Consider the following 18,072-nt stretch of genomic DNA (forward strand, 5'->3'; position numbering starts at 1 on the left):
GTCGCCATCTTCCAGCCGATTGGTTCACCATTCGTTTTCTCACACAATCGACCACTTTAGTTCTCTCTTTTGTCACAACGCGGCAGTTATAGACAAAACGTACTCAATAATAGAATGTATTCATTTCTTTGTTATAGGTAGATACATATATATACTATATATGGATCTATGTAATATTCTTCTATACAAAAATATATGTATCTGCATATACAAGTAAATATAAATTATAATATCATGATTGCAACCCGTGTATCACAAGAATGAAGACACGTACACCGAAACACACAGAATTGCGTGTCTTGATCCCTGTATAAATGCACCACACAACTAAAACTAGAAACGAAATATTCCAGCAGAGCACAGTGAGGGTCTTATTGTGTTGCCCCAGCAAAATATGTTGCCATTACTATAACCCAAGATGTATGCAATTTACATACGAATCTCTCGGAGTGTCGTCATTTAAGTTACGAGGTTATGCTCTATGTATAAATATATGTATATGTATATAAGTAATATGGGTATCCATATAAGCCGGACTGAGAGATCTATGAGCCAGTTCTTCTTGCGTGTTTCATCCAAGCACCAGCAAGTAAATTCTAAATGGGTAAAACCAGCCGGCTATTTCACCTCAAAATCCATTTAACCCAAAAAAAAGCCTAAGCTCAATACAGGTAATTAGTGTGTGTTTGAACCAACTCGAAAGGGCTTGATTTTTTCCTTATAACGATTCGGATGAATTGGCAACTCTGAAATTGAAAATAAATGCCTGACGGTTGGTTTTTCATTTTATTTTATATTTTTATTTAGGTTTTTTGTAACAGACTACTGCCGACCGAGTTCACCGTTGCTTCAAACGAAAGAGCCAATAAGTGACGCAATAAAGCTGCAATGTCAATTAAATGATTCATTGGTTTTATTTTTAATTTGACCGTTTTATTTTCAACATGCAGTTAGACTCTGGACATGCAGTCAGACTTGCATCAATGGAGTTGATTGTAGTTTTCAGCCCTTTCTTTATTTCTCATTTTTTATCTGATGCTTTACTTTTCATTCTTCTCATTTTTCTCCACCTCGACAATACGTCCTTTGCATCCTTCTTCTCTGGCATCTCTTTTACTGTCTCTCGTCTCCATGTAAATCCAATTTACTCGGCTGACTCGGAAGCGGAGAAAATTCACTTTGTAGTGCGTTGCGCCAAGAGACCCGAGTGATAGGGGCCGAGAGGAGGAAGCAATGAGAGGGTCGCGGGTCCCAGGTCACGGACTAAAGAGTAAAAGAGAAAAATATGCTCAGCAAGTGAATCCGCTTTACTTGTCCGATAGACTTTAAACAAATGGATTCGCCACGGGGCACCGCTTATCGCGTTAAAAGAAACGATCCAATTTTCCATTTGCCCTGCTGATGTTATTGTCTACATGCATGTGTACATGTGTGTGTGTGTGTGTGTGTGTGTGGGTGCATATTAAACTTAGTGAAGAGAAGGGTCCCTGGTATTGAAGAAATCGATGCCAATGAACGAATGAACAAGGCTGCGATCGGTACCGATTTCTCCTCCCTAAATTCATAGTTACGTATATACTATATATATGTGCGCAAAACCTATTACTTCCTCTTTTATGGTGCGCTCTTTACACCGGAAAGCAAGTTCGAGAGAGTTGTGCAGCCCCCCGGGCCGTCATAATTCACTTTCAGTTCTCGAACGGAGCGGATATATATATAAGGCGAGTTGTAGGAGTAAAACGAGGAGAAGGTAATACGAGAAAATAGTGAGAGAGATGTGAGGGTGCACAGGAAGCGAGAGGAATAGAGAACTGCACTAGGAATTTTATCAACGTTCAAAGGCACCAGAGTACTCTACACATTCTAACGGGGTTTTCTCTTTCTCACGGATGAGTAATGAATGACGATGTACAAGAATAAAACGAAGAGAGGGAAAGAAGGAGAGGAGAAGAAGAGGACCCGTGTAAAGCTCCTCGTAAACATTGGAATTTTGTCCAATCTTCACAAACTGTATTCTATTACTACAACTAATACTATCTTCTGTATCAAGTCTTTGTTTATTTTCGAAGCTATACTCGTGAGATGATAAATCGATGTAGATAGTGAATCCTACCAACTAAATGAAAATATACCCTTAACTCCTACCAACAGAAGCTTCTCCATTTCATTCTTATATATATGTATATAACTATTATCTTTTTTTATATATAAATAATGGGTATATACATGTGTGTATGGATGTATGTGTATATAGAGGTTGTGTTCCTGGAGATCGCAATAAATTGTAATTATGAGTTTGTAAAAGTAACACGACGCCCCGAAACAGAGCGTAGCGGCGCCGACTCTACACCGCACCACCAGCATCAGAAACCGTCAACCACTTTTTTAAATTTATTATTCTCTTGCCAAATATTAAGCTCACGTACTTCGCGTACTATACTACGCGTATCCCAAATTCAGCTCTTTACTCCACTTTAAATTCTGCGGATAAAAAATAATTTTTTTTTTCGAATTTTGTGACCAGCTGTAAATTAATTCACCTATTCAGTCTGAAATATTTATATCGAGTCTGAAAGTTACTTTTTTTTTTTTTTTAATAGACAAAAAACGACGAAAAAAAAAATAAATAAAAATTATTAAACGCGCGTGTTTAAAGAGGAGCAACAAGACTGACGAATTAAGGTCACGTCTGTCAGGCGATAATTGTTCGAGTGGCTTTCCGCGTCAACCAGTCGTGGGAATAATCGCATAAGCAGTCATGTGTCTGTGACGTATTGTCTTTCACATGAGTGCATGAGCATCAGGACGAGCTACTACGCATTGTCCAAGTGAGCACACGTGAGTGTCTGTAAAAGGGACATTGACCGGGTTTCTATCCATCCTCACATCCATATCTACCAACTCTTCATATCTCCATCCATCCATCCATCCATACATTTATACCTTCATACCTTCATACATATATATAACTGAACATAACGCGTCACACATATGCAGATACTAGGTGCAATATGAAGCAGTTGATCAAAGGAACGTCGAAACTCCTGACTCGGCTGTAACGAAGGACCAGAGAGTTGTCTCCGAGGATGACAACAACCACAACGCAGACGTGTCACACAGTGGACCGGACCAAAGTGATTAGTCTCGCGAACCATGACACGCATTTACGTCTGGGAAGATGAACGATATTACTACTCTAGCAGTCAACCCTCTCTGACACCCCTCAACTTACTCATCTCCCAGCTTCCAAATCCGTCTCACCGTTCGCATCCCTCCTAACCTGAAATTCCATCACAAGTACCATTACCATCACTTACCAAACGTTTACAACTTTCTTCGCTTATTGTTTATAACTTCACAACTATGCTCTACAATTATTCCCACATAAATACATATATTCGGTTAGCTTTCGCACTGTTTCCTTTTAAAGTTCATCACAATTTCCAATAGTTGAGCATTGTTTAAGACTCCCATTGAAATTGTTTTGAATTAAACGTTATCCTCAAAGTCATTTAGATATTAGATGCAAGTACGTTGCGATGCTATTTCTCGCCTGAAATCCTTGACATCTTCATCTTCATTCAGATCATCATCGTTATTATTATTATTGCCATTAAAATTTTTTATTTCTCTCGTCTTATTCACACTTATCGCCGCTACTCGATCTCGCTCGGGTGTTTCAAGTGAATTCGATAGTGGGTTGCGTACTTGAAGGTGTTCTGAACGCTTGATCAAACGACTATACATACATATACAGTCATATAGATATATATAGATGGCAACAATACCAGAGTATTGAGGCTTCTCTAGAGTATTGTCTGAAGCTGATCATGCTGAAGCAGCGGCAACCATCCATGTCTCTGTTCTTTCTCATTCACCAGTTTATCTCTTGATCTTACTTGCCATCCCCCTTTGCACACCCACAGTATCTTATTTCCATTTATTCTCTCTTACGTTAAAATACTTTTTACCAGATCCCTTTAACCTTCGTCTCTTTTTTATTGTTTGTTTTTTTTTTATTTTTTTAATATATTTTCTGGCTCTTTGGTTTTTTTTTAACAGTAAAAATGAAATGCCCGCTGACAATATACATTCTGTCGTGTGGATTATAAATATAGGTCAGTGAATATATGAATAATGCCATTGCATTACAGAAAGTGCAGCCGTTGTGCGGTGGCGGGTATCCTATGCGATCTGGTTAGTTTTATCAATAGGTAAATATATAAAATATCGAAATATGTATGTCCAATCCAATGGTATGAAATGACAAGTGTTACGCCGGTATTTACATAAATATATAATATATTTATTTATGAATACTGTGAGATCAAGTTAAGAACAATTTGAACGAAAATTATATTTTAATATCGTGATTTAGCTTCACATCAACAATTTTTTTTTTTACTCTGTATATTTACAAACAGATCAATAAATAAAAAAAAAAATACTCCATAGAATGTTTCAAATTAATTTATCAAGCAAACAGTGAATGTGAATCATCTCTTTGATGTTTGGCTTCAAAAATTTTATTGAATTTTTATAGAGTAAAAAATTTTTAAATTATTGACAGTAAATATTTACTGAGCTTCATATAAATTTAATTTATATTTTTATTTAAACAACGTTTCATAGAATGATGAGAATTTACTTATAAATCATTTTCATTTTGTAATTTATAGAGAGTTTTTTTTTTTTTTTTAATACGACCATTGGCGCGTAGAATCGCAAGCGAGACATATCGTTAAGATTTTTGAGGATCCTCGTACCGAAGCACATCGGCAAGCACAAGTATAAGTCCAAAGGGAGAATCTACTTGGAGAACTATTCACTGCTACTCGAGCAACTCTGCAAGTCCCACCCAACGACCTATCCCATGTTGGGATTTCAACATACACTGCGGACGACCGCTAAGACCTACAACCAACCCTATATACATCCTCACTTAGACCAATACCATCATCCACAGCCATGCAAATATATATATGTAGATCCAGGAATCTTGAGCAAACAAATGACAAGTATCCTTTACATTGTTCGCGAAACTTTGACACATCATTTTAAAATCACCTGCCACTGCCATAAATACTTTTCTCTAGCTTGCAAAATATATAAATAACCTAAAAGCTCTTGGCTAAGACGAAATTATGTCCAACCACAGTCATGGCATTGGATAATTTTACTCAAATTTATTGCAGATTATTTGAGCCAGACTTTATCGTGTACACTGTAAAAAATTTTTTGGACCCGGTGTAAGGTAAATATCTCGATGTAAAAATTTGGTGTGAAAATTACACCACCAAATTCAGTGTTAAATTTAGGCGGTGTGAATTTAAAATTTTGACACTGCCAAACGTGTAAATGATTCATGATAATTTTGAGTTAAGAAAATGAATAATAAAAATATTTAAATGTTTGAAATGCAATTTAATATCTAAAGAAAATTAATGTAGTTATTGATTTAGTTAAAAATATTCAATGATCGTTTGTTGCTCATTAATCAAAATTACAACACGTAACGGTGTAAAAAAAGTAGATTACACCGTGTTAAAATTACACGGATATAAAATTTACACCCAGAGAATTTTACACCATTATTTCACACTACACGGCCGTGTAAAGTTCTCCGGGTCCATTTTTACGCCGAAATTTTTTACAGTGTATAAATAATTTTTAACTAAAAGTATTGATGTGTGTAATCAAAATTAATTTTTGATTATTAATAATTAGTATAAAAATTTTTGAAAATTTGTGATGCACAACTGAAATGAAGTAATAATGAAAATATGTAAATTATTACACTCGAAATTATGTTATTATTAATTTAGTTTAGTTAAAAATTAAGAATACATTTTTTTATGATTTCCGATTTCAAAAATTTGAGGGGCACAAATAAATTGATGATCGTCCTCAAATTTAAGGGACCGTAACTCGGAAATAATTAAGACATTTTGGAGCGAGACTCATAAATTAAACCTCTGAGAACAATAATTGTCACCCTGACAAAGATTAATGCATTTAATGGAAACAGCACAATTTGTATTCCGGGTTTGATTTCACTGACCAGCATTTAAATTAAATCAAAGTATCGCCAGACAATTCCCATTAGGATGAAAAAAAACAAAAAAAAAAAAAAAGACTAGAATCCAATTTCGAGTGTGTGAATCCTAAAGTTGTTTGTAAAATGATTAATTCAACATGATTGTTGATTCCGAGGATGATTAATCAAAAGTTTGTCGTATTGCTTAGTCGGTGAGGCTTAACGTCATTTGTCGGACGTCGAAAGCTTCTATTCCGGAAACTCGTATCTGCTTTTGAGACACAGCATTGCAAATGCCGTGCAGTACACCGGATCCTCGGAAACTACGAGCTGTGTGTGTTGTGGGCCGATGGGAGGTAAAGTGCAGAGTAGAGTGTAGAAGTGAAACTGGGAATGGGATAGCAGTAGGTGATGGGCTATGAGACTGTGTAAGGAATAATGCAGGGTCACAAGCAGTAGGTTGGGTGTACGGTTTGTGGCCGAGGCATGTACAACTTCCGTCCGTTTTCGAGTGTCTATCTACTTTGAACACTTGTGCATACTCAGTTATATGCATGTATGAGGATGCTGACAGAGGATAGGAGCGCGTGTTCCGGATGTCCACCTGGTACTAGTACTGCTGCTATTGTCATCCTCACATTGTCAAATATCAACAAATCCAAAAATACATTTTTCCTTATTTTATTTCAGCAAACAATTTTTCTATTCTATTTACTTATAAATACTTTTGAATATAAAAATACACATGTATTTTTACTTGTAAATTAGTTTTGTTTAATAGGCATTAAATAAGTAGGGGAGGGTGGGGCAGAGCGGCCCCCCTAAGCCAATTATTACTTTTTGTGGCTTTCAACCATAATTTCCCTTTACTTTTGACCTAATTCGAATAAATTTATGGACATTTTGCCAAAATTCTGAAAAAAAAAAAAAATTTTTTTGTGGGGCAGAGCGGCCCCCTTCCAAAAAATGATAAAAAAGTTTTTTTTTCGTTTTTTTTTTTTTTTAAATTGTTTTCATCATTAAGAATGTATTTCTTTCTCTTGACAACTATTTTTGGTTTTATATTACTCGAAAAAAAATTTTTAAGGTGTAATAAATCGTTTACTCTCGATTACCTTAATTACTAATTGTTATTTAATAAAAAAAAAAAAAACAATTCTATAGTTTTACTTTATTTCAAAAATTTATCAACTAAAAAAAAAAAAATTTATTTTTATAAACTTTTAGTGACCAAATTTGCCTCTTACATCGAGAAACTGCCGAAAAATATGAAAAAATTATTTTTTCGGAAGTTTCGGCTGGTCCATTTTGCCCCAGGTGTTATGCGTAGGGCTAGAAATGTGGAATTATAATCATTTTTTTTTTAATTTGACGATAAAAATATGAAAAAATCACTTTTTCGAAATTTTGGGCTTGTTCATTTTTCCCCAAATGTCATGCGTAGAGGTAAAAATGCGCAAACATATCGGATTTATAGTAATTAGTCGAAAAAAAAAAAATTTTTTTTTGATCAAAATTTCAGGGGGGCCGCTCTGCCCCACCCTCCCCTATATGTGCTCGTCTATTTAAAATTAATACTGACATGAGAGGAATAAATATATCGAAATTGATTAAACTTAATTGGTATGATATTTCACAAATAACATGATAAATTATGAGTAATGGATTTTTAGTAAAATTTATGCGCAATGTTATTAATAATTTGTATTGTGGCTGAAAATATCAATTTATGTTGGATCCGTGATATGAATATTTCAAATGAGTTAATAATTTACGATGAGAAATTTAATTTAATACTAGATGTTGTCTATAGCTTGTCAATGTCCGTCGAATTATTCCACTAATTTGTATGACTTTTCAAATTAACGAAATAATTCACATATTGAATTATATCATAATATATATTTTACAACTCAATATATGTTTCTAATAAATAAAATTTATTATTTAATTAAAAATACGAACATTGAAAATATTTTTTTGGCTGTAAGCAATAAGAGGAAAAAATGGGGCAAAAAAAAGTGAATGAAAAAAAGTTTAAAAGTAGCGAAAGAAGAAGTGAAAGAAGAATTCTCGAGATCCACGAGACTTAGTTAAAAGTGTATTTTTAAAAAAAATAAAGTGACGGCAGAGAATAATACTGAGATCGTAAAACGAGACGAAGCCAACGAGTCTTGGTGTCATGATGCTTATTACAGCACGCGGCGTTGCGTGAGAGGAGTCGCAAGTTTTTCGAGTAATATGTACCTACATAGATTAATCTTCCGTAAGGGGGATGTGTTACAGTAGGGTTACTACCAGAGAATAAGAGAACCCACTCGACGATGCTTCTTTCTCTACCCAAGCTCTCAGATATACCTCATCCGGAGCTTATATGTTCTCGGAGGAGATAAACGAGCTTGAGTTTTTTTCCACATCGATGCACATATTTGGATGCATGGTAATTTTCATTTATAAACCATATTTTAACTCCCTGGATGATAAATTTTATTTACTCCTTTGAATTATTAAGCTTTATTATCATCCTTATTTCAATATTTTTTTTTGTCAAGTTACTTAGAGGCTTTTATTTATGCATTTTAATAAAATATGCAGAATTTCAAAGGACCATATTTATATTTAATTAACTGCTTTGAGATTAAATGGAACTAATTCATGTTTTGTGTACATCTTGAGTCTAAAGTCCAAGTGAACCAAAGGATTTCTTGTTCATAATAAATTTTATTTTAATCCTGTTGTAAGTATTATTTATTTACATTGTGGAATAATGTATTCAGACTAAAATTTATATTATTACAATAAAATAGGAACAATGTAAATGTGAATGAATTTAAGTACATTGTCAGTAATGTCATTGTATTAATTATTCTTTCATTAAAAATTTAAACAAAGGAGATTTATTATATTTTTGTTTTTAATTCATATCTGAGAATTGTAATTATTTTTTTTTTTTATAAATAACAAATTGAAATTTTTAACGGGTGATGCGAAATTTAATTCAAACAAAAAGAAAAAATTTGGTTTTAAATTCTGAGTTATTGTTTGTAGAAAATATGGGGGCAAGTTGATCAGCCTGGGCAGTGGCTGAAAAACATTTTTTTTACAACCGCAGCCCATTTTACCTGAGTTTTTTTCAGTTTAAAAAAAAAATTATTTAGATAACAGACGAAAAAAAAATGTCTTATTTTGCCCCAGATCCCTCTGATTTTTTTATATAAATCATAAGAATTTTCTCTGATTTTTTTTTTTATAAACACTCAAATTTAAAAATGTCTTATTTACGACAAACTTTAGTACGCAAACTTATGTACATCTGATGCTGAAATGACTTATACTCTTTCCTATTACTGTACTTTAACTTACTCGAGTCAGAAGTAAAGTTATACTTGAAAATACTTTTATTCCATAACATAAATTTGTAAACATTTCAATCAATATTTCAAACAACCTCTTACAGAATAAACCTCGAAAATAAATTTCAAAAATAAATAATATAATATTTGAAAAAGTAAAAAAAAACTGCACTGTAAAAAATCGGGAGTGAATCTGGATTGAATTTCAATCCGGATTAACTCCGGATTCACTTCGCCACTCGGAGTTCCGGAGTTCTAAAAAAATTCACTCCGCATGTGGAGTGAATTGAGAATTTTTTTTTAGCGGAGTGATTTCGGAGTGACGCGGATTTTATTTCACTCCGGGCCAGAATTTTAACATTTAAATATTTTTACTTACTCGATCACTACAATTAAACAGTGTGCGTGTGTCTGCATGTGTGTTCATGTGCGTATCAGCAGCAGTAATGTAGTACGTGAGTTTTTGCTTCGATTTTATTCAGTGAAGTTATTTTTTTATTAATAATATTTCCAAAACTCCTCTTCGGTGTGAATTTCACTCCGAGCTCTCTTAAAATGAATCAGTGAAAAGTACTTTAATCAGTGAATATTCACTGCACAAGTAGTCCCAAGTATACACTGATAAGCAGTTGATTTGATTTAAGAGAAAAAATCTTGAACCAAGAATACCATTTTGAAGAAAATGATTTTCTTGAGTGAAGAAAAAAAATTCTTGAGCCAAGAAATTATTCTTGGTTCAAGTCAATTTCTCTCGGTTCAAGAACTTTTTCTCTGAACTCAAGAAAATAATTTTCTTCAAAATGCTATTCTTGGTTCAAGATTTTTTCTCTTAAACCAAGTCAACTTTTTTATCAGTGTATCACTAATTGAATCAGTGATATACTTGGGACTGATTCGCAGTGAATATTCACTGATTTGTAGGTTTTTTCACTGATTCATTTTAAGAGAGAGGAGAGTAAATAATTCACTACGCGAATTTTTTACAATGTACTTATAATAATGAATTTATTAAAATGCAAATCTTTTCCATTTAATCAAACAAATATGGTATCTCATTACAGCATAATTTAAATCACCGTTTTTAATTAAATGAGCGTCAATTATTCAAATTAAATGAAATGATATCATATAAAATTTATTATTTTACCTCAATGTAAAACGATAATGCAAATAATTGCTAATTAAAAATAAAAAAAAAATAAATAATTAAAGTCGTTGAAACATCGAGTATTTAATTAAATGCACTCAATGACTTTTATAAATTTAATTCCATCAATTGCATTGCTTTGATCTTATTGTCACTTATAATACATTATTACTATTATTTTATTTTTTCATTAAATATCTGTTTCATTATCACTAATTGAACTTGACAATTCTCAATTTCTCTACAAATTCAAATAATAGCGCATCTATACCCATAAATTAAAATGATTTTTATAAATAACTTAAATGAGTTCATCGATTTAATCACAGTTCAATCAAATTTCCTTTAATTACAACCCACACCCTTTTAAAAGGTAAAAATAATAATAATAATAATAATAATATGTAACAATATTTACTAGGTTAAACGCAAAGCGACGAAAGGAAATGAGTGCAATATATGCATATACATAAACATATGGACATAAATGAAATATCGGACGTGTGATTACATACGACCTCAATTTAAATGCCGTACAACGGGTAGTTTGTTGTATGCATAATTCTAACGGACAAGCTAATCACACTATTCTCTTTATTCTCTCATACTCTCACCCACAATTATATACATATATAAATAAATATGTGTATATACAATGATATATGTCTAAGTGTGATTGAAATCACAGAAGTGGACTTGGTTGGAATATTACACGGTTGCTCATTGGATAAAACAAATTTGCACCCTCGTGATTCGTTTGTGTAATTTTAAAAAATTTAAAAGACGGAGTAAAAAGCATGTCGAGAAATAAAAAAATGAGGGAATGATAAAAGAAAGAAATTGAATGAAAGCCGTTGAGCTGCAGGCGATTTAGCGTTGAGTGACATGAAAAGTGCTTAAAGGAAGAAATAAAAAATGAAAGAAAATTTAACTTTTATAAAATGTCCATTGGAGGCTGTGTTATAAAGACGATAGTATGGTGGTAGTAAAACTAACAGGGTAGCGATAAAAAGAAATGTTATTGACGACAGGGCGTATTCAAAAAGCCATCGATCTCACCGCGTGCCGGCAATGAATAGGGTCGGTGACGCTGATATTTAAAATCGTTGACCGGGAGAAATTATTATCCAGTCCTCCTTTCTCTCTCAATCTCTCTGTCACTCTCTATCTCCCTCTTCGTCGTTTAATATATATTTTTTTATATTCTGTCACACCCTTATTTATGTAGCCATCTAAAGCATCACTTATCGTTTGTGCTTCTATTTTAGCTCCACCACGAGTTGACAAACTCGGTCAGCTTTAACCTTTTCTTTCGGCCTTTTTACTTGTAGGTCATTCGGATAACGTCATACTTGTTTTCTCAGTTAGTACTGCTGTTGATATGCGAGTCACGGCACGAGCTACTCTAGATGACTAGCAAGTTTTATTTTAAATTTTCGACGGGTTTAAAAAAATATTTTAAAGCTAAAGTCGGCTGGTTCGCAAGTTTGAGCAAAAATTAAAGAAAAAAGTTAATGAAAATGAAAGATAGAAATGAAAGCTCGGTTGAATCTTTTCATTGAATGCTGGCTGTTTCTGTGGAATGCTCGCGTGCCACGAGATTATTTTCGGCAAGTACTATAGTATGCACATCCTCTTTTTTTACTTATTTCAGCCCTCTTGTTTATACTTCTGGTGGTGGTGGTTCTGTTTCAGCCACTGGTTTACCAGTTTCTGATGCTTCTGGTTATTCGGTAGCTACTATTCCGCGTCCTTGTCCTCCTCCACTGCTTAAACAACTACTAAAACTCTTTTAGTATACATAAAAATAAATATATATGCCATCCGAGCACTTACTCCAGAGTAATTTTGTCCGAAAAAAAAGAAAAGTAAAAAAAAAAACGTTTTATGCTCAGGATGCGCTGCCGAGTTTATGGGTGTTGAAAATAGCACGTGACAAAATTGTTGATGTTGAGCCAAGCATTGCTTCAGCCATAAACTTGTTAATTTCAGGTAGATAATAAAAAATAATTTCATTTGTTCTTCTTTTTTAGTTGATTTCATTGATTTAAACGAAGCTGATACTCGGAATTTTATCCGTTTATTATTAAAAACCGATTTGTTTTAATTATTAATTTTATTTTTTCGTATTAAAGTAGCGAATTTTTAATCTAGTCGAACGTTTGATTGATTAATGTGGACATAAAACCTCAGTTGGTTAAATGACTATTTAAAATTAAAGCACGAGATATTTATATATTTATTATTATTTTTTTTTTTATTTAAAAACACGGGGGTTTTTTTCAATTGATTAAATTTTTTTGCCTCGTTCGGGCGCTATATATCACTGGAGATAATATCGTCAGAGTCAGGTGATTGATTGGACGGAATTATTAAAATTTATATACCGTATTCAATGTATAAAATATGTCGCATAGTATTTATATTTATATTTATATTTATTGACATTTTTGTTGTCACTTTACATTGGGGTCGGATGAAATATTTTATTCCGCTAAATATATTTATTTATATTATATATTTATGGTAATTTAATTAGAAAATATGTTTTATTTAAATATCACTCAGTGGTATTATATATAGTTAATTATTGTGAAATGTGTCACATTATTTAAAAAGATTTATTATTATTTTTTTTTTTTAGAGATTTATTTTTAGATGAACTTTTGTTGTTGTAGGAATGCTGTAAAGATTTGTCTAAAATTACAACTGATACTTGAGATAAAATAATATGAAACTATTCTGAAGTAAAATTGCTGAGCAATGACGTATTTTGAATTCCAACAATTGTTGTAATGCATGAGTAATTTAAGCGGGAACTGTACAAAAACTAACTGATTAAAAAGTTTATAATAACCTGGAGATAAATAAATTCCTGTCTATTTTGCCAATCGAGTTTTTGGGTGATGGTGAATTTTTTATGAATATTTGTAATTGAATTGAATTGATTTTACAGCAAATTTTTTTCCGACAGACAAAAATAAAAATAGAGAATTTAAAGTAAAGTTTAAAAATATTTTATTGATTTGAACGTTGCTTTTATAGTTAAAAAAACACCTTTGATAACTAACTCACAGCCAGAATAATTCAATTTGCACTTCGTTTCTTGATACACGAGCTTTTTTTCACTCAAAGGAATGCTATAACAAAATTTTCGAACCTTCTGATTTTGTGTTTCTATTTCATTTTCACCAGTGATTTACGTTTTACTGAAATTCCGCAATTTTGTTGATGCATTCCCACTTGTTTTAGATCATCATAATTTTTAAAACCAGTTTTCGCTCACGTCACTAAAATTTTCGGGCGAAAAACCATAAGATCAAAATTTAAAATGAATTTCGAGCAAGTCTACTACACGGAGAAAAATGTTGGCTTAAAACCTACAAATTTTCGTTATGCTGTCGACCAAACTTGAAACAGGAAGTGAATCATCCAAAAATTAATTATACTCTTATAAAAAATTATTATACCGTCACTTTAAAACCAGATTTGTTACAAGTGTATTATTTTAACACACATTAAATGTATTCTATGGTTAAGGCCATAAATAAAACTATAGTTTTTTGTAGTCACTTAAAACACGTTTCACGGAGTGTTAAAAATCTATAGAATGCTTATGGCGTTTCAATGTTATTTGGCAAGTATGTTAATTTCGAGTACACACTTGGTTTTACAGTGTTATCACAATTATTATAATGTATGAAAATAATTATTATTAAAGCTTATCGATAAGTTTCTCGCGCGTAGTAAATTTTGTGATACAGCATCATAATTTTTCATAAGACCATAATAAATTTTTGGATGCTTTCCTTCCTGTTTCAAGTTGGGTCGACAGCATATGAAAATTGGTAGGTTTCGAGCCAAAATTTTTCTCCGTGTGTTTGTTTATTATATTTGAGTCGACATTTAATCTCACAGAACACAAAACGATCTCAAAAAAATAAATTTTCATGTTCTTTGAGAAAAAGCATAATCATGCGTTCTAAGCACTAATTAAATGGTCCATAAAACAGCAGACAGTTATATTGCCCTATAATTCTTTTAATGACATCGCCGTTAAATTTTTAAGACTCTATTTGGGATCGATGAAAATATTTAAAGCCTGAGTGTATCAATTTCTTCTTTTAAAAAGTTTTCTAGATTTGCTAATTTTTGAAAAAAAACGTTCACGAAAGGAAATAAATGGGGAATAAATGAACGCATATTCATGAATGCTATAAAAAGCGCTTCACGAAACATATATGCGGAATAAAATCTCAGATATGTCAGCCTGTGTATTCATCATTTTTTTTCAAAACATTGATTAACTAGTAGCAAACATATATTCGTTTATGATTGCTTGATGAAAATAAATACCCCGGAAAAGCTTTTGCATTTTAAAATGAATATTGATATTTAAAAAAAAAAACCTCGAATTGAACGAATGGACTCCGGGTTTGCAAAATTTGTATAAATTTATTATATTTTACAATAGTCTTTAGAAATAATCTTCATTTATGCTCCAGAACATGATCCGCATTATTATTATTATTATCATTGTTATCGTTATCAGAATTAGTGTAATGCCAAAGCATTATTTCCTATGCAAATGAACAATAGTCTACAGTATTTACAAAAGCTCTAATATAGACAACCTGTTTTTACTAAAATGTATAATCAATTCTTTATATGAGTTCACAAATTTGTAATTTAATGTCCTTTGTTACAAAAATATCTTTACAAAGCTATGACATATGACACAAATTGGATGAAAATATTTTTCTTTTATTGTTAAAACCGATATCAAATTCCACAAAACAGAAGCGAATAGCCCACAATTTAAAATTTGATTACTCAAATAACGTCATTTAAAATCCAATTTATAAATGATTTAATCGACGTTAATATACAATTACTTCTGAAATAATTAATATCAAAGCTATAATTAAACTACTCATTCGAGTTATGCAACTAAAGGCCTCTTTAAATGTAAAAAACCAACAATTCAAAAATATAAAAAAAAAAAAAAAAGTTAAAAACACACGTTAAAAAGTAAGTTTTTCAAGTGGTGGTATGAACGCGTCGAAGCATGTCGCTTTGATGTAGAGTTTTCCCTCTACTCGGCAAAAGTCAAAAGACGACGTAGAGAAAATATCGTCTCGACGCCAGACGTGTTGTCGTCATTTTCCTCTTTCTCTTTTCCCTTTTTGTCAAAACTATATATTTATACATATATATTTATAGTTTCAAAAGTACAAAATGTTTTTCCTCTAACAATTATTAGAGCATGATGTTAAAAATAATAAAAGGATCAACCGCAAAACGTCGTTCCTTTTATCCAAAAAGACACTACTTTCTATCTACATATTTTTTTTTAAATATATATGCAAAAAAAAATTCTTTAGTATCTTTAAGCCCCCATGGGCATATACAAAAGACATATATATGTATATATATGTACGCACACATGCAATAGCTACTAATGGCTACAACGCGATATTAACATTTTCTTTTTACGCCTTTGTGCACTTCAAATCCTATGATACCTTTTTTTTTTATTTAAAAAAATTACACCGCCTCTATCTTAATCCACCTACTTTTTTTTAATCCCATTATTATAATCATAATTATTAGTACTCATTTGAAAAAAAGAATAAACAGAATCATGCAAATAAAAAATAGTTAACGTTATTATAAAATAAATATTTTAGTCGGTATTTTTTCCTGAAATATTTAGCACACAAAAGCACTCAAGAAATTTACTAGAACGGTTTTTAATTTTTTTTCTTCTCATACTTTTTTTATTATTTTGCTATACAAAAGCATTTACTTAAAAAGTTTCGCCGGTACAAAAGCTTTTATTTAAAGTCTCTGCTCAATCTTGCACAAGCTTTTGAAGGATCTTTATATAAGCCGCAATTAAAGCTTAAACAATTAATAAGCATTGTTCTTATTACTATTATTATTATTATTATTATTATTGTTATTATTAAAGCAAGTACGTGTTGATGATTTAGTAGACATATTATCCTTTACCATATAAAGTTCAACAGCTATGGTTTACTTTAGTTTATAGATGCTTGAAAATTTCTCCATATATAGATATATGCATACATATTTAATGTATAAGCACAAATTGCAAGCACATCCCAATGTACTTGTTTAAGCACACTGTTGACCCACGTATATCGGTTGTTATTTCACACGCTCGACACCCACACCACCTACAGTATTATCGTTTGTTAATCTAGGAACTGAAGTGATGGATTTTTGTGAGTGTTTGTGTATGTGTGTATCGAGATCATAAAAATAAATGTATTTGTATATACAACTTTGTATTGACTAATATAATTTAATTGAAAAATTCGCTACGCTGAAATTCAATAACACTCCGACACATTTTAAAACTCTCTTGATGCATTTCCCTTGCTATTTTATTTCCACGGATTATGTTCGCATCGTAAACACAACTACTGAAAATAACGAAATTTACTCAAAAAAAACGTATAAATGAAAGTATAAACTAATCATCTGATATTTCAATAAAGTAATAATACATTTTTTTTTTGAATTTATTTTTATTTCACTGCGCCCAGATTTTCTGTTGCCCAGCGGATTTTATTTATTTTTTTCATATTTACTTAGGTATTTAATTTATTTTTGTTTTATTGAAACATTTGAGCAAATAGACTTTGAATAGATTGCGCGAAATCCAAAATGAAATTGAAATTATTTCGTGTCTATAGTTTGTAATTAAATATCTATTTTTTTTCTACCTGTCAAAATTTAAATCGTAGATTGAACGTACAAGACGTTGAAAATGTAAATTCATCCTTTGAAGACGTAAATAGTCGTAAAACGTATTTTAGACGTAGTTGACGTACGAAAACGTAAATAAGACTTGCGTAATTGTAAACCGTAGATACAACCTTTAAAAACTTGCAATAAAACATTTAAACTATGTCGGAAATATTTCATTGCCAAAAGATATATCTAGCAGCTAGAAGACAAGAAATAAAGATTCTTAGCAGCTGTAGAAAAATATTTTGCAGACTAGAAGCTTCCCGTATGAATTTTGAAAATTTTTACTGCAATTTAAAGAGTATATTAAAATTTAGATCTAATCTAATTGGAGTTGGTCATACGAATAACAAAGTTTTTTTTGCTATACACAATACAAAATATATGTTTTTATATATGATCAGAATATATTTTTCGTATATGATAGAAATACATACTTTTATGTATGACAACAATATATTTTTTGTATACGACTGACATATATATATTATATATGCTAAATATATACGGACTCGTATATGATGAGTATTATATTTTTCAACATAAAAAAAATATATCAGAAAATATAGTTAAATTCGCCACATATATTTTGACCATATATGTTACTTTCATACAGGTTGTAGACAAAAATGTTTCCGATATAGTTTAATTGTTTTATTGCCAGTCTTGAAAGGTTGTATCTACAATTTATGATTACGCAGGTCTTATTTACGTTTTCGTACGTCAACTATGTCTAAAATACGTTTTACGACTAT

General features: G+C 31.4%; 1 protein-coding gene across 1 annotated transcript in view; it reads right to left on the reverse strand.

Moving 5' to 3' along the window:
• Positions 1-18,072, reverse strand: part of LOC130666682 (zwei Ig domain protein zig-8) — a 140,889-nt gene that overhangs the window by 79,001 nt on the left and 43,816 nt on the right. The window lies entirely within an intron of this gene.

The sequence above is a fragment of the Microplitis mediator genome, chromosome 4 (assembly GCF_029852145.1).
Source record: "Microplitis mediator isolate UGA2020A chromosome 4, iyMicMedi2.1, whole genome shotgun sequence".
NCBI lineage: Eukaryota > Metazoa > Arthropoda > Insecta > Hymenoptera > Braconidae > Microplitis > Microplitis mediator.